Source organism: Notechis scutatus, chromosome 3 (genome assembly GCF_049901735.1).
Source record: "Notechis scutatus isolate UNSWTSFEM ecotype Mainland chromosome 3, rNotScu1.2, whole genome shotgun sequence".
Classification (NCBI taxonomy): Eukaryota; Metazoa; Chordata; class Lepidosauria; order Squamata; family Elapidae; genus Notechis; species Notechis scutatus.
Genome location: NC_142011.1, coordinates 122,414,130 through 122,433,778, shown reverse-complemented (window position 1 = coordinate 122,433,778; position 19,649 = coordinate 122,414,130). Strand labels below are relative to the sequence as shown.

At 37.4% G+C, this 19,649-nt stretch overlaps 1 long non-coding RNA gene across 1 annotated transcript in view; it reads right to left on the bottom strand.

The window, feature by feature from the left end:
- The window catches only part of LOC148131388 (uncharacterized), a 79,218-nt gene that overhangs the window by 10,371 nt on the left and 49,198 nt on the right, over positions 1-19,649 (bottom strand). The gene's annotated exons all lie outside the window — the stretch shown is intronic.

Below are 19,649 nucleotides of genomic sequence, written 5' to 3'. Positions count from 1 at the left end.
CTTATGAATCCAATAAAATATCTGGCAAACTTTTCAAGTGCATCTAGAGCTTTGCCACACTGACTCCAATTTCACATTAAAAGCCTCCCCAAGGCAACAAAAGTGTGCAAGCCACTTTCCCTCACTATTCCGAAATATGAGACACATTCCTGATTGAGTTGAGTTCATGTTGTGTCCCAGCCTTCCTTGCCTGAACAGCATGGAATCCATCCTGCCTCTCAGCACTGTCCGGCTCTGCATCTCTCTGTGCCATCCTCTCCCCTCCTTCCCTCCAACCCTTGAATGGAAAAAAAAAAGGCTTTTAACTATCTTCTACAATGACAAGCAACCTTATGAAATAGCCCAGGACATCCAGAAAGTGGATAACTTTGCATTTGGCATTACAGTTTGAAGACATCAGGGTGGGGGAAGAGAGGTCATGGCAAGCATTGCAAGGCATTTCTGTAACACAAAGTGATTTGGGTTTGCTTTGGGAGGGTAACAGGGAGAGTGTTAAGTTTGAGGCATGGGTTTAATGAACGGAGACCAGACTGTAAACCGTGAACTTCAGCTCTTTATTCACAAGCATAACAGAGACAAAAAACCCCCGGCTAGCAGTCACTCTTTTATAGAGTAAGCTGCTATCCGGATAGCGTTATAGCGTTTGAATCTTGGCGCGGCCCGCCAACAGCCAATCAGATTGCTCGGAATGAACCAATCATGACTTGCCATTATATGGGCCAATAGGAAGTGCAGGATTACGATCCTGTATGCAAATGAATCTTTATTAACTACATTTCTTTAGTTCACAACAGAGAGCATCCATGGTTTAGGATTTTTTAAAATGTCTGTCTGTCTCTCTCTCTCTCTCTCTCTCTCTCTCTCATCATCTCTAAATATGATAGCCTAGAAATATTCATGCACGGGAAATACTTTGATTTGGAAATAATATCTACTCCCCTCCCAGGGGTGGGCTTCAAAATTTTTAGCAACAGGTTTTCTGCCTGGTTGCTGGGTGGGCATGGCCTAGTCGGCCTCCTGCACTATGGTGTGGGGAGGGGGGAGTTTTTGCCCTCCCAGGGCTCCGGAGGCTTTCTTCGAGCCTCCAGGAGGGTGAAAACAGCTTCCCGGGGCTCCAGAGGCTCTCTGGAAGCCAGAAACGGGCCTGTTTCCAGCATTTCCGAACTTCTGGGAGGCCTGTTTTTCATCCTGCACAAGCCTCTTCGTGCGCCCTGCACTTACCTGCATCCAAAATGGGCACGTGGGGACTCCTGGGAGGGGTGGGGTGGGCGGGAACGACGCCAGCCAAGAGTGGGATTTGGGAGTTCTCTGAACTGTGCAGAATCTTAGCTAGAGGATCACCCAGGGGTGGGATTCAAATTTTTTAACAACCGGTTCTGTGGGCGTGGCTTAGTTAGTGGGCATGGCTTGGTGGTCATGTTATTGGCTGAGCATGGCCAACTCAATATCACTCACATTGAGGCATGCATCTCCTTGCCTGACCTCTCATGACTGTGGGGATGCTGCAACAGTCGTAAGTGTGAAAAATGGTCATGTCGCTTTTTTCAGTGCCATTTTAACTTTGAATGGTCACTCCACACAAGCAAAGTATCAGCAAAGGAGGGGGAAAAATCTCCAGAGACGTTCCTGAGACAGGAAGTCTAATCCTGCCAAGAATGTAATAAGGGTTCACGGAGAGGCAGTTTCTGTAAGCAACACCAGAATGTTTCCTTCCTGCCTTCCTTACAGGATTAGGCCAGTAATTTCTTCTAACAACCGGTTCTCTGAACTGCTTAGAATGTTAACAACCGGTTCTAGCAAATAGGTGCGAACTGGTAGAATCCCACCCCTGGGATCACCCGAACCCCTGTGAACCCCCAGCAGCCCATCCCTATCCCCTCCCACATGTCTTATGGGTAATTGCAATTAACCAATGTCTGCAATGGGTCACTCAATCCCTTCCTTTATTAAATCCCTACTTGTGGTAGATAACAGACTCTCTCAAGCGTTGTGATTGGGAAAACCCGGATAAACCATTTGCTGGGATTAGAAAGCAGATGTGTTTGATTTTAACCTTTTCTCTTCTCCTTTCCCTATCCTGTTTGGCAGAAGAATATAAAATCTAGCCATGTTTGGTTGTTGTTTTTTAAACTTATTCAGTATTTATCTCTCCCAAGCATTTGGAAGTATAAGTGTCTATGGAGGCTCTCAGTCATCCAGGTTCTGGTTCTCTGAAAGGTGCTTTAAAAAGGCAACTGGGCTTTCTTGATAAGACAAAAGAAAACCAAGCTGCCTTTTTTGAAGCCTCTTTGGGACTTCGTAAGCAAAAAATAATCTGTGAAGCCTCCACACCTAAAGTGCCTCCTTCCACTTATTCTATGAAATGGATGTGCAGCCCTTAATTTGTACATTTAGGAACCATAGTATTTTCCTTAAAATAGAGTGCTCTAACATCAAGAAAGCAAAACTAGCATGGAAATAGAATAGTGGGTTGTGGTAATTCTGTGGTTACTTCATATGAATGAATTGGCCCATTTGTGAGGGAGAAGTAATTTCCAGTAACAGGTAAGCATTTATATTGATTAAATATAAATATACTGTAATCTGTATAGTGTAGTAGGTCAGACATTAGATTAGGAATAGCTAAACCCAAGTACAAATTCCTACTTAGCTATTTTGTTGCATATACTGTATGGCTGATGAAAGAGTAACTAGCAAAAAGGAAAGCCTTAATCCACCCTTCTTTGCTGTTCTTTATCTCTCTTTTACCACCTCTCTGGCCTCTTTTAAATGCAAAGAAAAAGAGAAATCTGAAAATAGAAACATAGTATTGAAAGTCACATCTGGATTGGCTCCAAATCAAACTGTTATCTTACAAAGATACTGGTTACAAGTGATCCTTGACTTATGACCATTTGTTTAGTGACTGTTTGAAATTACGACGGTGTGAAAAGAAATGCTTACAACTTCCTCTTGTATTTATGACCATTGTAGTATCCCCATAGTCACATGATCAAAATTTGGGCACTTTGCAAAAGTTGCAGCATCTCACGGCACATGATCATCATTTGCAACTTTCCCAGGGAGTTTCCAACGAGCAAAGTCAATGGGGGAAGCCAGATTCATGTAACAATTGTATGATTTGTTTAATGACCATGGTGATTCACTTAATGTCCCTGGCAAAAATGTTCTAAATTCTAGTGCAATTCACTTAATGACTGTTTTGCTTAATGATGCAAGTTCTGGTCCCGATTTTAGTTTATAGTCAAGAACTACCTGTATAATTATTGAAGACATTTGCAACTCAAAACAATAGGAATGCAGTCCTAGACTAGCCATTTTCTATAATATCTGGAAATGTTCTGGAAGGGAAGCCATTTTCAGCAAAACAATGAAGGGGTAAAGAAACTTACAATCTAACAGACTGATGACTCCTACATATTACTCTCTCTCTCTCTCTCTCTCTCTCTCTCTCTCTCTCTCTCTCTCTCCCTCTCCCTCTCCCTCCCTCTCCCTCTCCCTCTCCCTCTCGCCCCCTCTCTCTTTTTTTCTCTTTCTCATACACAAACAATTTTCCTCTTCCTAAGTTACTGAGAAAAAGTGAAAACTGAAAGTTGATCCCACATTTATGAAATGGAAGAAATATTTATGTGAAATCTGCCCCAATGTGTTTCTGTTTTGCAGATTATTTAGTACATTTACTTATTTTTTTTCTCTCTTTTGTAATTGCACAAGGGAAATATGCCAATGTATAAGGGATAGGGAAAATGATGTTGATCAGGAAGAATTTGCATAAAAAAATTAATTAAAATAATTGAAGGGATGGAAATATTGCTGCATTGATTCCAGAACTGAAGTCAGGGGTCACCTGAAGACTGAAGAGACTGAAGAGAGGACGGAGTTTCTTTGGAAGAAGGGGGAATGGACAATCTTATCTGATAAGCAAGTACAGAATAGTGGAGTATCCTGGTTAAGTTGGACATTGTGAGTTAGTGTGGGTTTGTGTAGATGGGAAAAAGGAATAGAGGAGATGTAATACATTGGCTTTGGAAATCCTAAGCAGACACAGCAGCAAGACAGAGGGACAGGGAATAGTACCTGAGCCCTGGGGTTTTCACAGTTGGGCATATTGGATGCTCTTGGGTGACACTGAGCCAAGTTGACTGTGCAGTGTCTGGGGTAGTGAAAATGGTCAATAGCAGATAGGAGGGTGGCATCCATGGCTGGATATATCTGCCAGAGCAGATTTTTTCCCCCAGTTGTTCTGAAAGGCTTGTGTTGGAACACTCCATTTTCCTGCTGCCTTGGATACTAATCTGTGCTTGTAAAATGCTCAACTGCAAGTTTCTGCAAGCATTTCATTGTGATGCCTGCCTTATTAAAGAACTTGGAGGTTCTAGGAAAACAAAGGTGTTCAAGATTGATTGGAACTTGGTAGGTCCATTTGCTTCAGGTTTGGTGGGTCCAGCTGTGATAGCTAAAGTCCTATCCTGTGTTATTTTCTGGGATGATAAGTCTCTAATCAAGGGGACCATATTGTCAGGGTTCATGTAAGCATGCCTTTTCAGTCTCCCCCTCTTTCCTCTGGAACAGTCCTCATCAGAGTAGCCCATAAGCATTGTAAATAAAAAACAAATAAGGAGAATTTATTCAAATTAGAAATCTACAAGATCTTGCTTTTAATCTCACATTCCTGTTTCCTGACCCTTAAATGACTTAGAATGTCTAAGCTGCATCATAAAGCAACTTTTTATTTATTGGTTTGTATATAAGTTCCCACAACTTTCTTAATTTATTTAATCATTACAGGATGAAAAATTATTATATCTAACTATCCTATTTTGATGATTGGGTGATACAGTTTGAAGTGATCATCCTCATTCCAATCCAATTCTATATTTTCATTTATATATACGCATACAGAGGCATATCATGTAAATAAGCAGTAATGCACAGAAGACTACCCACAAAAATTAGCAGGAAAAAATGCTGGAAAAATGGCCAGCCCCAATTAACAAGGACAATTATAGCATATAGAACACTTTCTAAAGTCCATCTTTATTATGTGACTACCAAAACAGAGGCATACCACTTTGTCTCACTTCTGACAGTAACATGGTGGAAGTAGAGATGCTTTCCTTTCATCTCTTAAATGACAGTTTTATGAAACTACAGCACATTTGAGTATCCATAATTACTTAAATAGAATGACAAATAGCAAAAAAAAAAAAACATTCTTGCAATAAGCGATTACTTATTTATTATCAGTTTTATCTCTCTTCCCATTGAAATCTTCAAGACCATTATAGCAATTATTTGTAAATAAGCATAATAGTCCTTAGCATTCAATTGCACTGGTGAAAAAAATATTGTTTAAGTGTGGAGTACATTAGCAAGGCATTGAGATTGTCAATAATGCATGCTCAACATAATTTAATTATTTGGAAAACATCTGTTGAAGAGAAATATGCTCCAGAGAGGAAAAACAAAGATAACTGCTTTAGTGACTATGCTAACCATTTCATACTTTGAAAAGATAGAAAGGAGGTGGAGAGAAACTCTTTAAGAAACCAACATAATCAAGAAAAATACAAATGTATTTTTTTCTCCTGCATATCTGGACAAACAGAGATTACCTATTTATTAATATAGTTACAGTATTTCTCTTAGAAAGGCTAGAATATTTTACATGAAGATTTCAGGGAGTGAACTGCTTCAGATCTCTTTATCTTCATGCATTCTAGATCGACTTCTCAACCATTTGACTTCCAGATTTTTTGGGACTGTAATTCATTTTATGGAAATGAAGATACCAAATTGAGAGACTATTATACAATATCTGTCATTCCACTAAGGTATCCATTCACTTATCAAATACAGGACAATTAGATGGTTTACAAGCAGGGAAGTGCTTTTGCTACCATTTTGCAATTAAATTGGTCCCAGTTGTTCACCAAAATCTGAGCCCAAAGACCTTGAGAAATAATATAAGATAGACTTTGGGTAAAATACTGTGATATTTGAGAGGATAGATCTGAAAAGTAGATCTAAAAAGTGCACCTAAAAACTAAATAATAAAAAATATAGTGAAACTGATCTTTTCTTTGGTTCTCCAGAGGTTGCAAGACTTTAATATATAAACAAACACAGATAGCAATTAGCTGTATTGTCAGACTTTTCTGTGTTGGAGTAAATCAGTTTTTCATATTCAAGTAGTTAAACACCAATGATCTATGCAGCTAGGGTTCATTTTAATTATAAATTAAAATTTAACCAAATCTGATAATATGAGGGATGCTGGGAATTGTAGTTTGCATCCAGTATAGATGTCTACATATTGAAATGTTGCCTCTACATGGCAATTATAAAGTAAAAAAAATATTTTCTACCTTTGTTTTGTCCCCAAACCTGACAGGACTGGTTTATATTCCCTAATGGTTAACTCCTTTGTAATGGTTGTTGGGGAAGTTAATTCAAACCAATTGCTGGAATAGGATTGGTGTGATTTTGTAAAACAGGCTAAGCATTAGATTTTCAGATACCCACTTATCATATCACTACCATGCAAAAACCAAAACCAAAACAAAACAAAATCCTACAGCGCTGAACTATACAATTGAATTAGTCATGTCTTGATTATATTTCAGATTATATTTTGAAACTTGTGTTACTGAATATATCTATATTTTTAATCTTTCATGGGAAATTAGATGTCAGGAAAAAAAGACGAGAATGATTTCCTTTGATCCATTTACTCTATTTGGGTGGAGATTATCTTTAGATGTATTTTATTGTATTGAGGAACACACCAGCATAGGAATTTACACCTGCAATATAGAGTGGCATATCCCAGAGCCTGCTTTATTACCTTAGTTAACATTTACTCTTGCTTACTTTCATCATGTAAGGAGCCTTTAGATTACATTGTGGTTAATTTTCATCTATTTTATTTACTGTAGAAAAACTACAATAATTAACATTCCTATTTTATCCAAAAGTTCATCCAAAGTCCTGGCCCAATTTCTTGGGAAGGTAGTTTTCAAGCCTTGTAAGAGACCAAGATGATCAGGGCCCACCAGAACCTGAAGATTAAATTGTTCCAAAGGGGTAAGAACCACATCAAAGAAATCACCCTACCAGGGTTGTATGAAATGACATTCTTTCATAGAAAAAAACCTCAAGCACAACAACCCTGTCAAATCTCTTGGGATGGACAGAAATAATTGGAGACAGGTAGTTTTGCAAATAGCCCCATCTTATGCCTTGATAGGTTGTTCTGTGGTACATTCTTATCTATCCATGCTGCTGCATAACCCATATAAGTAAAGTACACTGTAGTACATATCAGGTTGATCCACTCAGTTACTATTGAATCACGGATTAAGGGAGTCCTTATTATAAGCTGACCTGGCATGTGGGGACAGAAGCCCAAAGCCAAGGACACTGAAAGTCTGAAGACCAGGAACTGGGGCTGAGAATAAAGCGCTGGAATGCAGAATCTATAAATTGAGACTGGATTCCCTGTAAGTAGGCTGTCCTCTCTTTTTTCATGTGTATCCTTACCCTTTATCCTTACCTTGTTATTATCTGAGCCCAATGCCCAACATACCTGCCCCTGACTCTTACAGGTCAAAGAGCCCCATCTCATCTACCCAATGCTACAACCATCCAACTAGTGGCTAACCAGTTCTTCAGGATGCTTTTGTCTCAGCACCTGGCATCTCTAATTGTAGACTGTCACTGTACACCCCCTTAATACTCAAAAGATCTTCTATGCTCATCTGACGCTCCTTGAATTCTAATCACACCCATAATCCACATGCAGGAGATAACAGGCATCTACACCCAAGGCAGGTACAGGACCAATCCCTCAACAGAATCCACTAAGGACCTCTTTTCTCAGGGTTCACAAATCTTATTCAATTTATGCACCAACATTTCAGGAGAACGACATGGTCAATCCTAGAGCAGCTGCTAAAGAAATAAGAGGCACACACTAGAATCCTTAGATGCCACCACACCATACCCCCCAAAAAAAGGCTAACGTCAATGTGGCAGGCCTTGTGACAGCCAGATATTGCAGTTTAGTTCATCCGTTGATCCACTCATCATTGTTGCCTATAACCCATGCTCTCTGAAATACAAGGGGTAGCATTGCTGATCCATTGAACAGCCCACATTTAGATGGAGAAGACACATTATGAATCCATTTTTGGGGGACAAAAATCAGCTGCTGATGCTTTATGTTCACTGTCACATGTTCACTAGCTGAATAGTGGTGCTAAGCACTATGCACTGCTCTGGTTGGTCACAGGCAGTTCAGCTATATCATTCTGCCATGACATTACTGAAAAATCCAGATGGCCATACAACCCAGTCTCACCCTAAATCAGAGACTGACCTTCTTCATTGGTCATCCAAAAGCTGCTCAGGAAGCTCTGCTCTCCATCAACTTTCACAGCACCATGATTTCTGCTGAGTCATTTATTGTTATTTATTCAAATTTATATAATTTTTATTACTTAATAAGTAACACAAGATGGCAAACATATATCAGCATCATCCTTTGTCGTCCTATTTTTCCCACAACAATTGGGTTGAGCTGAGAGAGAGAGAAACTGACTGGCCCAAAGTCACCTGGCCAGCAGCAATAAGAAAGAGTTATATGGTTCTGATACCTGTGAATGCAATTTAAATGAGATAACTTGTAGATCACCTCTCAATGAAGGTGATAGTATGAGATCACTATGGGACAGAGGGCAGTGGTTCATTTGGAATATTTGAAGTTGAACTTTCATTAAGTTCACGAAAATCAAAGCTGTTCTTGAACAAAACAACAACACTGAATTAGAATTGGCCATTGGAAATATTTGCTCATAAGAATTCTTTTGATGAGGTTCCATCCTAATATTTACTCATAATTTGCTTTTCATGAGCATATTTGGGAAATGTGTTTAATGCAATTAACCAAAGCAAAGGGATTTCACTTCCCTAGGTGGGGGAAGATTTTGATTTCTTTGTATGTGGAATATTGCTTTATTGGCACCCAGATTTTTTTTTTTTTTTTTTGTAAATATAGTCAAAGAGGATCATACCACTTAATTCTTGCAGTTGAGAATCATGGACCCGCACATGTATACACAAAGAACCCTATTTAACTATATTGTGAGAATTTGTCTTCTCACTCCAGTTAGCATAACATTCTCTTGTCTTGTTGATAATTCAAATTCTGACATGGAGTTTGATATATTAATTATGCATGGCAGTTATATTCTCAATCTGATGAATCAGTCATATAAAAGGGAACTCCAGGATTCCTCAAAAGAGCACACATCTTCTGTACTGAGATTCTTGGAGGGGGTTTTCCCTTGTCTTCTGTCTGGAAGGCATGATATTCAATAATTCAAGAGGAGCAAGAATCAACATATCTTACAGCATATTTGATGTGCCAACAAACAGACTCAAGACTGTTTCATTTCAATTAGTCCCTTTGTTGCCAACAAAAGACTGACAAACACATTGAGAGAGAGGCCAGGTGTTGCATATTCTTGCTTTTGACTGTTGCTGTTTGTTTTGTGATAGTTTGCCTAACATTCCTGCTATTCCCCCTTTGCCATATTTTAGCAACTATTGTTCCCCTCGTATCCTCTTACCGAGGATCAAGCGATTCTATACTGCACAAAATAAAGATTGCAAGTCATTTTCAAGACCCTTCTGAACTCCTTGGCTAATTGGCTCAGGTGTAAGCCAAGCCAGCAGGCCTGCGACTTTGATGTGACATTTTAGAGCTGAGCACCTGGTAACATCCTTGTTTGTGTGTCAAATACCAGCCGGCCTTGCCTGCTGCTCAAGACTGGCTAATAAAAATGCTAGTAATCACGTTGTATTACAAGGCTCAAATTCATGCTGTTACTTTATTGCAAGGCTGTCATTAATTTTGCAGGGTGAACCTGGAATCGGATCTGACCTGTTTTTAATAAGTGTGGGTTTGTGCATGAAGTGTGTTTGCAAGTGACAGAAAGGTGACTACCAGCTGTTCCTTCTTTACATGTAGTTCTACCTTTGCCTTTGATCAATAATGCTGTTTTGCTTAAAAGAAACTTTTTCCCCCTCCTTCAGTAAGGAGGTAGAAAAAGGCCCTCCTTGTTCCTGTGGTTTATTTATAAAGAATATACAATTATGCAAAGGTCAGTCAGTGGAAAATAATTTCTCTGGTGGCTTTGCTTGACATGACTCTGGTAGTCTGCTTTGCAAACAGCTGGGCCACTCATTTCTCAGAAACCTCCCTGCCCATCCCCAGTGGTGCTATTGGGAAGGCATAGAAGACCATTAAAAAAGGCATTATGAATGCATAAGCCATTCTACAAACTGAAAACTTCTGAAATGTACTACCTAGGGGACAGTGGGACTGCAAACAAACAAACACACGTAAGTTCCACAAAAGGCCCAGATTCCATTAGAAAAATAGGTAATGGAAACCTTTCAGGGCCAGGGGGAGCCAGCAACCTGTACTTTCTTTTGACAAGGTCATTCACCCACCCACCCCCGAGCTGGGGAGTGGGGACCCTCTAGTCTCCAGACTCCATACAGTCTTCCTGATTTCCTTTCTGGTTTCTTGGAATGCCAGGGTTGACTGATGAATTTCAGAGGCATAATAGCTACAGTTTTCAAAAATAAGGGTGTGGGGTGTGTGTGGGGTGTGTGTGTGTGTGTGATGGAAATGGAAAGCTTCTGGGAGGCAAAATATTCTCCCTCCCTTCCCACCCACCTGCCAAATATCCATCCAATTGGGCCCCAGGTTAAAAAAAAGGCAATTAAAATAAACTCATGTAAGCTTATACCAATTACATCAAAGATATATCATGTTCAAGTGAAACCAAAGTAAACATGTCTACAAACAGATGGGAAGGGAAATAAGAGACACAGAAGGAAGATCAGCCATCTTGATCCCATAGCCCCCTCCTGCTTTCAAGAGTGACTTTTCTTCCTTTGTTGCCTGCATGATTGAGACAGATCTATACTTTAGAATAGAGACCTGTTTTCATCATTTTATTATTCATTCATTGCTTGTATTATTAAGATCTCCAGGGAAGTTTGTAAGAAGTTGATAAAAATACAAAAATAAAAATAAATAATATACAACATATTTAAAACTTCATTGATTGATTGACTGATTTTCTACCAGCCACATTTGTATACCACATCAACCCAATAATACACAAAATAAAATTGTAAATGTAGTCCCATCATAAATTTTGCTTTGCTTTGGAAAAATAATTAAGTTGAACAGCAGGTAAATAGTCAAATGAAAGAATGTTGTGAATTGTATGACACCATCAAGAAAACCAATATTTTAAGAATGGATAGTCTTCCAGTTCCCTAGGTTTCTGACAATATAAAATTTTAACCATAAGCATCTTTTAAAGCTGTTAGTTATACATTAAAAAAAAAACCCCTGAAATACAATAAATTAAACTGAAACAGTCTTGACGTGGGATTATCTAACTTTTCTTCAAAGAAACAGCAACACTGGAAGATAATTTTAATCTGTAGTAATTAACAAAAGACATGCATAGGCAATACCACAAGTCAAAACAATGTCCATAACCCAGATATAGATAGTGAAGAATACAGTCTGTCATCATTCCAAGGTTGTCTGTAATAAGATCAACATGAAATATTGCTGGATTAAACCACCCTCCTCAGCCAACTATCTTTTAGAAAATTCTGAAATGACAACTTCAATCCATCTAGGAACATCAGAGAGAAATAGAGAAATAGAATTAGATGTTGCAAACGAGGAAAGAGATATGTGATATTATTTGCTGTTGGATGTGTACCCATACTGTTTGTAAAGTTTAATCCAGTCTTGGCTCATTATTTTTAATTTAACTGTCAAGAATTACCACACAAATCCATGATATCATGATCAGGCTGCCCTGTTGAAGCCCGTGTCTTGCAAAGACAAGTTACTCCATCTTGACAGAGATTCTTGGTATAGTTGATCTGCCTCCATCACCACTGACAAACAAGCTGCTGTGTAAAAGCCCCTTTTTCTGAGCTAAGCAAGGCATCCATTCCACTAATTAGAAGTAAAGTGCCGCTTCATATTGCCACTACAAGTTTTGCTCAGATTTCTAACCAAATGAAGCACCTCATTCAAGATGTACTCAGCCCTATTAATTTGGCTATGTAAAATACTTACAAACGGTATTCTTAAAATACAACAATGTTTGAACTGTTTCCAATGGATTACTTTTTCTCAGCCCCTAAATATTTTCTTTTAATGGTGTTATTAATTTTATTGGTAAAGAAACATGCCAAATGTTCTAATCACTAATATGATACAAATTTAGAAAGTCACTGGAGCATCTTTCTGGGACCAAAATATTGAACCTAATTGCTCAGGTGTTCCATCTACATTTAAAGATTCCTGCTTTTGAAGGACTTCTGTTCTAGCTCCTCTTTCACTGAAGCCCCCACAATGTAAGGAAGTGAAGGAGGAGGGGGAAAACCCATAATGATAACAAATTCAATTGGACAGAGTGGAAGGGGAACTGATTGGCAGGTTGCTGAAGACACAGAGATTTCTAATGATGGTTAAGAAAACAAAAGTAATTGGATTATACAAAGAAAATAAGATAAACATTCATTAAAATTGCAGTAATAGACTATAACTAATGAACCCATATGAATGCAAACAACACATGTTCTTTAAATCCTGCAGGTCTACTTGCAGAAGTGTCAGTAGTAATTCCTAATTCTTCAGTAATTGCTATGTGTACTCCAGTTTAAAAGATGTGGACTGGTTTTCCATGCACTGATTTTTTCAGTCGTTGCTGTGGATGAATCAAATATATCATAATTGCTAATGGAATGTTGTCTATGTTCTTGCTGGATATTTTAAAATTGTAGTTTCAGATGTTAAGTGGATTTAGACGTAATAAAACAAATAGCCTGTTGATCAGTTCAGCCATGTATTTCTCACATTCACATTCAGCTTTATTATGGGAAGCTTAAGAGTGTATACAAACACAATCTTCTCCTGTATTCATAACTAAGCCAGTTACAAAAATGTGTACAGTCTTGCAGCACTGAATTATTAAATAAAACAAAAATGGCTACAAGAATTTATAGAGATGAGGGTGCTGTGAGCCACTACAACAGAATGAATAAACTACTGGAAATGAATTAGTAAGATTTATATTCAATCTTCACCTCAATCAAAAAAGTTCTTTGAATATTGCAATAAGATGAAACAACGAATAATTCAGCAAGACAGCTGCTCCACTTAGTCATCTACTGATGGCACTCAATGTTTATTATCTCACTCTGCTTAATGATATGTCAAGTCCTGTTGCATAAGTAGGAGCCCTGGATGCTATAGCCATCTAAAAATTAAAAAGGGCTTTAAAGGGTCATGAACTAAGTGGCTGAAATGCAATCCCGGCATGCCATCTCTGTTTATTGGTTGTGCAGAGACCTAAGCAAGAGGATTTTGGATGCAAGGTCAAGCCACACCAACTTCAAGTTGCCCATCATACTTAGCTTTGTATAGACTTATAGATCCATGATTAACAGTCATTCTTTCATTGAGCTCTGAAGTGATTGTCTGAAACATCCATGAATGGGAAAATATTGTTTTTTAAATGCAGACAAAAACATGCTTTTCATAAAGCAAGAGAAAATGTTTTTTTGCATAAAAAGATGCCTACTTTTGATAAACATTTATCTTCTTACAATTTTTTTTGTTTCAGTCCGTTTGTGGCTAATGTTAATTACTATTCCTTGAAGCTATACTTCACATATGCACCCCTTTCAGGTGCTGATCCTGGCAAAGGCAAAAATTATTTGTTGGAATATTTGTCAAGGGAAGATACTTTAATTGTTGTTCTTAACTGTAAAACAAATCTAGGAATTTCCCTTTGCTAATCTTTAAAGTTACATCTAATACCCTGTAGCAGAAGAGCCACTCCCTCTGCTGGGGATAGTTCTATATACAGCATTTTTTATCCTCTTCACAATGAAAAGGTAAGAAATTAAACATACTTAATGTATTTAAATGTAAACATTAAAATAAATTTAAAATTTATTCAATATTTAAATATCACCATATATGTAAAGAGTCACTTTGTGATTGAGATGAGCAGTTTCTAAATTTTATAAGTAAAATAACATTAAATGGTAGTGGAGGATACAAAATAACTATGATCTTCTGTAATAAGTTTTGCAAACAAGAGTGATTAATTGAACAGGAAGCTACTCTCAATAACCTTTACGTAATTTTAATCAAGACTATGGCAAGTTGATAACTCAGAGTGTTATTTGGAAGCAAAAGACCAACCATTTTCATATTTGCAAAGATTCAGAGACCATCATGTCCTATATCTCTTTGGGGATCTTATTCTGCCATGGTCCATGAGTACTCATTAATGGCAAAGTAATTCTTCCTAAATGACTTTCATTTTAATACCATAATAACCACATTTTGAGAAGATTGGAGTATGCCTTATTCTTCCAGCTTATACCACTCTGGCTTATAAGAAGAATAGCCTTTGATATTACAGAAATTGGCTAGGCTTGCTTTATGCTAGCGTTGGACATATTTCATTTCTTGAAGCTGCCTCAATTAGATGGAGATAGTCATGGTTTGGTAGCAGTCATTGCACCTGAGAAATACATCCCAGGAAATTCCAGGTTGGTAATTCACAAGACTTAACATTCACAAGACTGACTATTTTGCATTGTGAGAGAAGTACAGTATCATTGAAAAATTGTATGAGAAAAAATATATTACATATTTGGGGAAGTTTCAGTTTTCTGCATTAGGACAAGGAGAAAGAACCACCAAAATCCTGCTTTCTTCCTGGAATTTGTATTAGAAACTGATTCCTTTACTCAGATTCTGGTGTCAGCTGAGATTTAGAAATGAAATGAAGTGAATGGATGAAATATAGCTAGATCTAACTGGAATCAGTGTCATCTTTTATACACCTCTACACCTTTGTACCTTGCAAACTAATCTTGCTTTTTCCACATCCACACATTGCTTTATATATTACCTTTTGACTTTTCTCAACTGTTTTTTGAAAGATTTCATCAACCCCATTTAACTATGTCTTGGTTGTCCTTTCCTTCCTTGGACATATATCTTACACCCCCCACCCCTAAAAGAAAGTGGTCTTGATGCCTCTACATGAAGCTCAGATAAATTAACACCTGGTTTTAAAGTAGAAACAAATAAGAAATGTGTTTATAGCATCTATTTATATCCTTATCATTACAAAATTAGACTATTGTAATGCAGTCTAAATGGGATGATCTTTAAAGGCATTAAGTAGCTGCAGTTTCTCCTAAATTCAGTGGTTAGTTTATTGACTCGTATCATCATCACTATGATCATGGGTTTTAGGTTAAGTTCAAATGGTTAATTTTGACTTAGATAGCCCCTATGGCAGTGATAGCTAACCTTATCGGCACTGAGTGCCCAAAGCGCACGCATCACCAAAATGCAATGCATGGGCGTCCACGGCGCATCCCCATGCATGCACCCATACCCTCACATGTATGTGCATCCTGTGCATGTGCAATGCCTTCCTGCATGTGTAATGCCCCCCATGCATGCGTGGCAGAGACCCAAAGATCAGCTGGCTGGCAGGAGGCATGTGGGTATGCACAGCGGAGATGAGCCAGGGAGACAGTTCGCATTCCCAGAGAGAGTGTGCCATAGGTTCGCCATCATCGCTCTATGGCTTGGCACTTAAATATTTACAGGACCTTCAACTTGCACTAGATTTGAACTATCCAAAGATGCTACTCACATGACCCACTTTAGCAAGATGAGGGATGGTCAGAAAGCATTGCTTCTCAGTTTTGGCAGTTTTATCACAAAACATCCTCCCTCTAGGAGTGTGCTAACCTTTAAACACCACAGTCTTGTTCAAGACCTTTACAGATTGGTTATAATTTTTATCTGAATTTTACATACTGTAGTTATTATTAGCAACTATTTTATGTTTTCCTGTGCTGAACTGTTTTGTATCGTTCTTACTTCCTGTATAAAATGTTATTGTATTTTAGTGTATTATAAATCTAGAAGATTAAATAGTATCAAAAATAGATAGATGAAAAGTATTTTGTGATTTGATTCTTATTAATTCTGCCTAAACAACTTCAGCAGCCATTCATTTTTGAAGCCCTCTCTTTGTTTTACCACATATATATTTCAAATACCTCATTCCCACTGTACTTAGCTTGCTTTTATGTTTTCCCAATATGTCAAACTCTCATTTTCATATAATGAAGTGAACAGAACCATATTCTTATGCACAGCTGTATGATCTCTGATCTATGACTGTAATAAACTGAAATAAAAAAATAAAATTATATATATATATATATATATATATATATATATATATATATACACACACACACACACACACACACACATATACATACATACATACATACATACATACATACATACATACATACATACATACACATATACATATACATATACACATCTGTCTTCATTTCATCCATTCTTCATGGTGGACCACACACTACTCATTATCTTTCTGTTAGTATTTCCTTGTTTTAAAATTTCTCTATTGTTTTTCTCCTTTGTAGTCAACATTCTACCAAGCTACAAAAAATGTCTTGCCATTTTGCAATGTATGTCAAATTAGGGTTAGGGAGAGGGTTAGAAGGGTTGGAATTTGAAGCCAATCCTATTTTGACTGCTTTTGAAATAAAGTTCTAATACAGCCTTATATTTGTTGAGGTTTTTTTTTAATCTGCACATTAAAGTCTCTCTGAACTCTATATTAATCTGTATTACCAACTTTTCCCCCTCATTCAATTGTGTCTGATTCTCAAGGACTGCCTGAACAAGTTCCTTTCTTGACAAGATTTTGGAGAAGTGCTTTTTCATTTCCTCCTTCCTAGGGCTGAGGGGAAAGTGACTGGTCCAAGATTATTCAGCTGGTTTTGGCCTAAAGAGGGATTAGAACTCAAAATATCCTGGTTTCTAGCCTGAACCACTTCACCAATTCGGCGCTCATATTACCAATAGCAATACATTTTTAATCTAACTTGTGAACATTTCCCCACAGTCTTTCAATATGTTGGAGTAAAAATAATATTTAACACATGCCTGATCATGTAACGAGTTATGAAGATATGCATTCCTTACATTAAGGTAGTAGAAAACATAATAAAAAACACTCCAGGAAACAGGGAAAGCATTTTCTTTTAGGGTTAAGAGGCTTGCACCTTTCATAAATGCACAAAGATCAATTTCCATAGAATTATGGTAGCATTTGGTCTAGATCAGCAATGGCCATCCGGTTTCATAGATGTTTCAAAGATTTTAAACAAAACTGCTAGAAACCAATCATCTGTGATAGATGTACCATCTGAATATGCCAGGGCCATTCCTTGATCTGACAAATTGGGGAGAGATGTAGCTGCCACCTTTCAGAATATCTTCCAGACAAAACACTTTACAAATTGCAAACAGATGCATGTAAGGAATTATTAAATAACCCTCTCAAGACATTTTTAGAATGTTACCATATTTATCACTTTGTCACTCATAGTGAAACTGAGGCTGTTGTCCTAAAGAGGCTCAACTGAAAATTAAACTCTGGAGATATTTTACAGCTAGAAATATCTACTAATATGGGGGCTTTTGTCAATGTTCCTTCAGTGCTATAATAGCACTTATCACCATATTTTCCAAGCCATAACCAGTAGTAGAAACTATCACTCAAGTTTTTCATTTATTTCTCTATAAAGTTCAGAATTGTGGTGATTTCATAGGAAAATTTTCTTTGAATGTCTTCTCGTTGCCTTTACCAGAACTTTATTAGTATTATATAATATAGCCTTCTACTATTTTAGCCCAACTTTTACTAATTTTTTAAAAACCCCTCCATTTCTGATGGCACAGTGGTTAGAATGTAATATTGCAGGTGGACTCTGCCCACTGCCAGGAGTTCGATCCTGACAGGCTCAGCATTGACTCAGCCTTCCATCTTTCCAAGGTCAGTAAAATGAGGACCCAGATTGTTAGGGGCAATACACTAACATTGTAATCCACTCAGAGAGCGCCATAAAAGTGGAGCAGTATATAAGTCTAAGTTCTGTTGCTATTGCTATTTCTGGGCACCCTCTCTCACATCTTGATCAAACCAATATTCAGTGATTGAACTACTGCTTTTTACTGTTCCTTTTTATAATGCAAATAAGCCAATTGGATAAGAGGGGGCCTTTTCTTAGCTTGTGTTCTTCTGGGGTAATGTTTGCTAAATCTACCCAAAATGACTTTGGCAGTTGTAAATAGCATCTTGGAAAATGTTGTATCTAAACGTCTTTTCTACTGATGAATGATCACCTACTTCTCTAAGTTGCTATTTGTTGAAAACAACTCATCATCTTCAAAACATGAATGTTGCCAACAATTCTCAAGCTATTTGACATGTTGAGACATTATAGACATTAGAGATCAGATTGTGCATCACAATGTTCCAACATATATTTGATAAAAAAAATGATTTTCCAGAATTGGACAGCCCATTTATAATGCAAGAGAAAGGATGTACAAACTCCACAATTGTTCACATCATGTTTAATAACTTTAACATAGGCTGACTATGTTGAGCCTTTTTGTTGTATGACACTTTTAGAGAGTTTCAAAATATCTATGTTTCTACTGCCCACTGTTTCTAACACCACCATTATCTCTTTCTCACCCTTCTTCTCAAACAAGCAGTAAGCAGGAGAGTTTTAGACTCTGGAAGTTGATTTTGTCACAATTAACAATGTTCAATACGAGACCTAAATCTTCAGCATTGCCTTCTTGTTTGACAAAAAAATATCTTTTCATTGTGGGGTCTTCTAAGCACAAATTTGATAATTGTGAAAGATAAAGATAATCTTCAAGTTACAGCTATAATTTGGACCAAATTTTCATTGTGAGATTATAAAGTGTGATCTTATGTATATATTTTGGAAAACTTTTTAAAGGGTTCCTTTATGCTTCCTGTAAGGTACTGTTTGTATACATTTCTTGTTCCAGGCTGTGATGTAAAAAAACCCTTTATGCTCTGCATTTAAGGTACTGATTTTAAAATCTCAACAAAAATAAAACCTTGTTATTAGGGCTTTCTTTCTTTCCAAAGGAGTCAAAATAGGGTTTGGTTAAAAATATAGTTTTTCAATACAGTCATGGCCTAAGGTTACCAAAGTTCAGTGCAATCAAGTGGAGGGTGATCTTAAAGTTAGGGCCTTTATTGATGGGATTTGATATGTCATATTTGGTAAAGTTTGATAACTGGATCTGATAGTTCACTTTGATGACATCACTGATTAACACTACTGATAAGTTCCCAATATAAATTAGAGAGCATAGAACTATTGACTGAAAACCAGAAAAAGAAAAAAGGCTTGCAATTCTCCTACCTCTTACTTGGAGCAAGTAATGCCATGGATCAACCAAAGCAATTTCTGTCTCCCCCCCAACCACTCCCCAAAAAGGTATGAGATCTATTGAAATGGTCAGAGCAAATTAGTTTCATGCAATTTTAACAGAAGCTGACCAACAGCCATTTGCTCAAGCAATCTATTTTCATCAGCTAGATTTGGAAGAGTTTTCTTTGGGA